Raw genomic sequence first — 6,544 nt, forward strand, 5'->3', positions numbered from 1 at the left:
CACACACACATATATATATATACACATAATTCACACACACCATATACACACATATATATACACACGCACATAGACATACACACACACATAATACATATACACCTACATCCATACACAAACATAAACACACACATACATGTACATACAAATACACCACATCCATACACATAAATGTACATACATTTTTACCACGTCACCCCCACGTAAAAACTTACCCATACATACATACATACATACATAAGTACATATATTCATACATACATACATGCATACATACATATATTCATACATACATACATACATACATACATACATACATACATAAGTACATACATTCATACATACAGCCGATTCAGACTTCCGAAACGACTCATTGGTTCTTACGAAACTGGTTGCACTCGATTCAATTCATTTCTAAAAACGGCTGTTTTCAGAGATCAATAAATCACGATCAAATAAGACTATTGATCAAGGACATTCCAACCATAACCATCCAGCTCTTTGTGTGTGGGGGGATTAACCACGGTGTATGCTGAAGCGTGTGACTAAGATTTGGCTGGTATTTCTAGCAGGCTGCCTCTACTCTTACACGGTATAAAGAAATTATTGACTCATCAGGCACAACAAAGTTAGGCGGGGAAAAGCTGCCCTGAATGAACAATATATGGCGAGAGATGGGGGGGGGGTACTGACTGTGCCTAGGTCCGCCAATACACATTTATGTACGTACGTACATCCATATAGAGATAGAGCCGCACTTGCGAGCACTCGTAAACACTGATATCATCAACTTAGAAAACATGTTTCGGTTATTTCCCAGCAAAACAACCATACAAACATTGTGCATTTAGAAATGAAGACACCAGGCGTATTTAGTGTGGAGAAACACAGACGAATGGTCAGGGTTAGAAAGCTTTAGATCATAGACCAACTGAGAGAGAAATGGCCTGGGGTTAAACGACATTTTCAATTTAACGTGACGCGGGTATTGTTTCATACAAGAGTCGTGTCTGTGTATAAAGAGAGAGAGGGGGGGGGGGTTAGATAAATAGATATTTATATGTGTTTTATTGTGTCTGGGGAGAGTCATTCTCTTTTGGTGCCTTATTAATTAACACACTCGCCGGTCTGCTTTCCACTCATTAACTTACTTAAATAAATTAATGAGTGGCATTAACTTAAGTAAGTTAACGAGTGGAAATCAGACAGGTGCGTGTGTTAAATTAATAAGGCACCAAAAGAGAATGACTCTCCCCAGACACAACAGAATATGCTTCAACACACGAATTCACACAAAGAATCTTGCAAACCAAACGCAAAAACAAAATATATTAGTGTGTGTATACATCTATGTATAAATGTGTGTAGAGAGAGACCATGAGAGTTATGTGTTGATATATAAATTCCAAGAGGGTCAACGACAGGGTTTTTTTTTTACTATTTTAACAATAATAATTATATCCTTATTATTTCCTCGACCCCTGAAGAAATGAAAAGTACAATCGACTGTAACGGGATTTGAACTTACAATTCTGTGTGTGTGTGTGTGTGTGTATTTATCGATACATTAAATGTCCATAAATCGCAACTTACCGCTGTTTGGCATTTTTAAAATCCGAGTGGCAAAACTTTGATGCAGGAATGGCCAACATTTTCAAAGTGACTGCTGTATATATATGCACTTTTGTGTATGTATGTAGGTGTGTATAGATATATTTATTCACATGTATGCATATAATTGTACGGGAAACTGTTATGGTTATTGTATAGCGGGGAAGGGGAAGTGAGAGAGAGGGAGAAAGGGAAAGGGTGGAGAGAAACAGGGAAGAGAGAGAGAGGAAAGGAGGAGGAGGGTTAGAGAAGGCGAGATGGAGAGAGAAAGAAGGACAGATAGAGGAGAAGAAAGAGTGAGAATGGGTAAAGAGAAACAAAGAGGAGATAGTTGGGGAAGAGATCAGAAGGAAGAGAGGGAGGGAAAGAAGAGGGAGAGAGGGAAACTAATAAATGAAGAGAAAGAGAGAAGAAAGTAGTAAATGGAGAGAAAGAGAATATGGGAGGGACGGGCGGAGATTACCGAATTTTGCCGACTGGTTTCACTTTAATTACTAAACAAACACTTGTTGGCAGAATACTTGAGATGTATAGGGTGTTCAAAAAGTATCTCCGCAGTCAGTATTTTATTGCAAAATAAATATTTATATGATGGTTTAACACTACAAACGAATATATTAGACTTTAAAAAACTTTATAAGAGGTGTTGAAAGTGTCGTCCTTCGTTTTCAATGCATAAGTTGACTCTTCTGAAAAAGAGTTAACCATTCTAAAATACATAAGTTAGTTGACTCTTCTAAAAAAAAATTCACTGCTGAGAGATTTTAGTTCGGGTGACTAAACAGTTTGGTGTGTTGCAGAATTCAGTGTGGCGCTAATGAAATACTTTGAACACGAGTTTTATCAGAAACATTTCCTTCTATAAATGAAAAAAGTTACTGTCTTCGAATTCTTACTGTAACATTTCCGAATTTAGTTCTTGCAGCCAAAGCTCACTGGTTCCTTGTAGCATGTCAAACAAACACGCATATATTTTCTGACGCCTAAAAACTGCAGTCGACCTACGAACCACCAACACACATGCACCTTGTGTATATGTGTTCGATTTTGTTTTTATGTACCTCGACGTGTTGCGCATTCATATTTGAATATATTGCTACATTTCGGAACGGTCATTTTTTTTCTTGTCAAATAAACACACGCACTATATATGCGTTCTTCACTCTTTTATTATTGTTTTTATTTTTCTTATGTCCATTGTCTGGAAATCTTTCGTCACACATCTGTGACCTCTTCAGCGACTCTTCCATCCACGCCTATACTCTTGTTCTGTTTACTGAATGGATTATGTCTATGTGATTGGGTGAAGCGTTTATATACACACACACACACACATATATATATATATAGTAAATCCCAAAAAGAACAAACACAAAAAACAACAACGCGAGAACGTGATACATGTAATATATTAGCAGACGCTCAGGAAAGGAAAGAAAGATGGCTTAATGTTTCGAGCAGACGCTCTTCTTCTGAAACAGAGGAAAGTCCAAAAGAAGGGAAAACAGGAAGAAAATCGCCAACGATTCACATGTGGTTATATATCTTTCATTTGTTTAGGTGCAGGAGTGGCTGTGTGGTAAGTAGCTTGCTCACCAACCACATGGTTCCGGGTTCAGTCCCACTGCGTGGCACCTTGAGCAAGTGTCTTCTACTATAGCCTTGGGCAAACCAAAGCGTTGTGAGTGGATCTGGTAGACGGAAACTGAAAGAGACTCGTATATGTGTGTGTGTATGTGTTTGTGTGTCTGTCTTTGTCCCCCACACCATCGCTTGACAACCGATGTTGGTGTGTTTACGTTCCCGTAACTTAGCGGTTCGGCATAGGATACCGATAGAATAAGTACTAGGCTTACAAAGAATAAGTCATTGGGTCGATTTGTTCGACTAAAGGCGGTGCTCCAGCATGGCCGTAGTCAAATGACTGAAACAAAAGAACAAATAACATATTTTAACTAACCTAAATTTTGCTTATGCCGAAACACTGCTTGGCGCTAAAATTTCATTATTTTCCTCAATAGGGTGATACGAGTGCATATCACTCAACGATGTTGACTGAATCTTGCATAACGCTATTGCTTTATAAGTTTGTTCAGAGTTGCCTCCCTTAGGTACATCTCATTGACAAGAGTCAAGAAACTCGAAACATTGATGTCTCTACCCGTGATTCATTGGGTCACTAATAGTTCAAGGTACCCGAAAAAAACCCACATATCTTGGGAAACCGTGGTCCGATTTACACAAAGTTTGTTTTATTCCGTTTGTATTCGTATTTCAATGGCGCCTTATTTTCAGAGTATTTTCCTTTTGTGTGACAGTTTGGCTATTTATAAAGATACCCGAAAAATCCGCGTATCTCAGGAACCAGTGATCCGATTTACGCGAAACTTGTTTTATTCTGTTTGTATTTACATTTCAATGGCGCATTACTTTCAAAGTATCTTCCCTTTATGCACCGGTTTCACCGTATTAAATTACAGACAAGCAGGCAATCATAAAGGTACCTGAAAAAACCGCGTATCTCAAGAACCCGTGGTCCAATTTACATGAAACTTGTCTTATTCCTTTTGTATTCCCATTTGAGGGGCACCTAACGTTCGGAGTATTTTCCCATCATGCTCCGGTTTGGCTGTATTAAATTACAGACAAGCACGCAAACAAACAAAACTGTCCATGTGTTCACAGTAAAGGGCAACAACTCCAGGTTTCACTGCTTAAATTTGTGGAACGCCCCCCGCCAAAAAAAAAAAACGTGTATCTGGGGTATCTGTGGTCCGATTTACGCGAAACTTGTTTTATTCTGTTTGTATTCACATTTCAGAGTATTTTCAGAGTATTTTCCCGTTATGTGCCGGTTTGGGTGTATTAAATTACAGACAAGCAAGCACAGAGTTTTAGTAGTATATAGATTTATAAAGGCGGCGAGCTGGCAGAAACGTTAGCACGCCAGGCGAAATGCTTAGCGGTATTTCATCTGTCAAATTCCGCCGAAGTCAACCTTGCCTTTTATCCTTTCGGGGTCGATAAATTAAGTACCAGTTGCGTATTGGGGTCGATCTAATCGACTGGCACACTCCCCCCAAATTTCGGGCCTTGTGCCTAGAATAGAAAAGTATATAGATTTCTATATATACATATATGACAAATGAAAGAAAGAGAAAATGGAATTCATGAGGCTTCGTTAATCTCAACAATCATTTCAACCCAACTTTTCAAAAGGTACCTCACTCAATAAACTCATTTTTGCTCGATAATTCCAAACCATGAAACCTGTCTGCAATCAGCTACAGGTAAATAATGGCATGCATTATAATTGAACTCATATATGCTCAACAGACACTGAGAAATTCCCAAGGTAGAGAGAGACAGTGACATTTGTATCCATACTGTTGATGACATCAGGTAGCCATAGGCAGTGAATGTTTTAATGATTATAAAGAGTTATTAATGAGGGATTATTAATCTGAACAAATTACTTTATATACTCTCTGTTAATACAAATATACCAGGCTTTAACAAAGATCTTTTAGATTAGCTAAGAACTCCCCGTTTGCTTATGGCAGGGTCTGGGGTTATATTTGATCACCTTTCTATATTGTAAGCCCATGGTTGGATTCCCAGTTAGACTGGATTTTTAAACAGAGAGATATACAAGACAAGGTATAAATAATGGTCTTTATATAGTCTGTTATTGTTGCAAATTCAACTTACAGCTGTTTCTGATAATCATTATTGGTTCGTTCCTTGATTTTTTAAAACTCAGTTTGTCTGTTGATTGTTTGAGTAAAGTTTAGTAGAAAGTGGGTTATACATCTTTAGATTGTATACCTGACTTTCTACTAAAAAATTTGAAGGAATAGACGGAACGCTGAACTCCAGACTAAACAACATTTATTTAGGTGATAAACATACATATCTTTAGTTATACATCTTTAGAGGTGAGAATAACGAGCTGTCGAGTATAAGACCGAAAGATGTAGAGACAGCTTTAAAACACACGTCCATGCTCAATCGCTGGCCAGCGTGAAAGAGAATGTATTGAGCGGGAAACGCTTGCTTTATTAATTCTACGCATGCGTAAGACTACGCATGCGCGGGCGTTACTACAAAAGTAAAACAAACTTAAAGAACTGGTGCTATCTTCATCGGAGTCAGACAGTATCAGTTATCAGAGACCGTTTTATTAAAAAATTTGACTGACAGAATTCTGTATAGTATCTGAGGTTGTTTTGTTTCGGAGCTCGATATTCCAGCTTATATAACATTCTGTCAAGCTTTCAGAACTTTCATTCAAACAATTTGACAGGAAATTTTTTCAAGCCTATTGTTTCTTCGGTTGCGCCAATCAGTCTGATTGGTCAAGCCTATGTTCACATAGGCGTGAAAGCCTTTTGTAATGACAAAGTAAATTTCTCGTAACTTGCCTTGCCTTTTATGGTAACTTTACCTTAAACTGAGGAATGTGAATGAGATCGTTGAAAAGTCAGCCGAAGCTTTGCTACAATAACATAATATTATCCTGTTTGTCTACGATTGAATGCAGTTCAGGTGACTCCTTGTCCAAACGTGACAGATTGGACCATCAAATCAATAAAAGTTTTGAACAAAAAGGATCACACGCAGCTACGAGCTATGTGTTTGGATAAGCATTGTGTGACAATAATGAGGTCAATAAATAACAACGAACGTCTTCTTGATAACCGGACATGACAGAGGATTAACTGAGATGGTTTAACTGCTGCAACAACAACAACAACAACGACAACGACGGCGATAAATCTGAAGGATATTAAATGTTTAAAAACTACTAATAGATTTATTTCGTCTAAAATAGGTGTGGCCAAAAGAAAAGTTTCGGTAAAGTTTTATATTAACACGCGCACGATTTTCACTACGTAAAAAAAAACAAAAAAAACTCGGACTTTTTGCGTGG

General features: G+C 37.9%; 1 protein-coding gene across 4 annotated transcripts in view; it reads right to left on the reverse strand.

The window, feature by feature from the left end:
• Positions 1-1,794, reverse strand: part of LOC106874312 (uncharacterized) — a 72,966-nt gene extending 71,172 nt beyond the window's left edge. For 3 of the 4 annotated variants that reach the window (XM_052973883.1, XM_052973894.1, XM_052973892.1), the window contains exon 1: positions 1,594-1,794. The gene's annotated coding sequence lies outside the window, so the exon portion shown is untranslated. The remainder of the gene's footprint in view (positions 1-1,593) is intronic. The other variant, XM_052973880.1, reaches the window with a different exon arrangement.
• Positions 1,795-6,544: the final 4,750 nt, after the last annotated feature.

Source organism: Octopus bimaculoides, chromosome 1 (assembly GCF_001194135.2).
Source record: "Octopus bimaculoides isolate UCB-OBI-ISO-001 chromosome 1, ASM119413v2, whole genome shotgun sequence".
Lineage (NCBI taxonomy): Eukaryota > Metazoa > Mollusca > Cephalopoda > Octopoda > Octopodidae > Octopus > Octopus bimaculoides.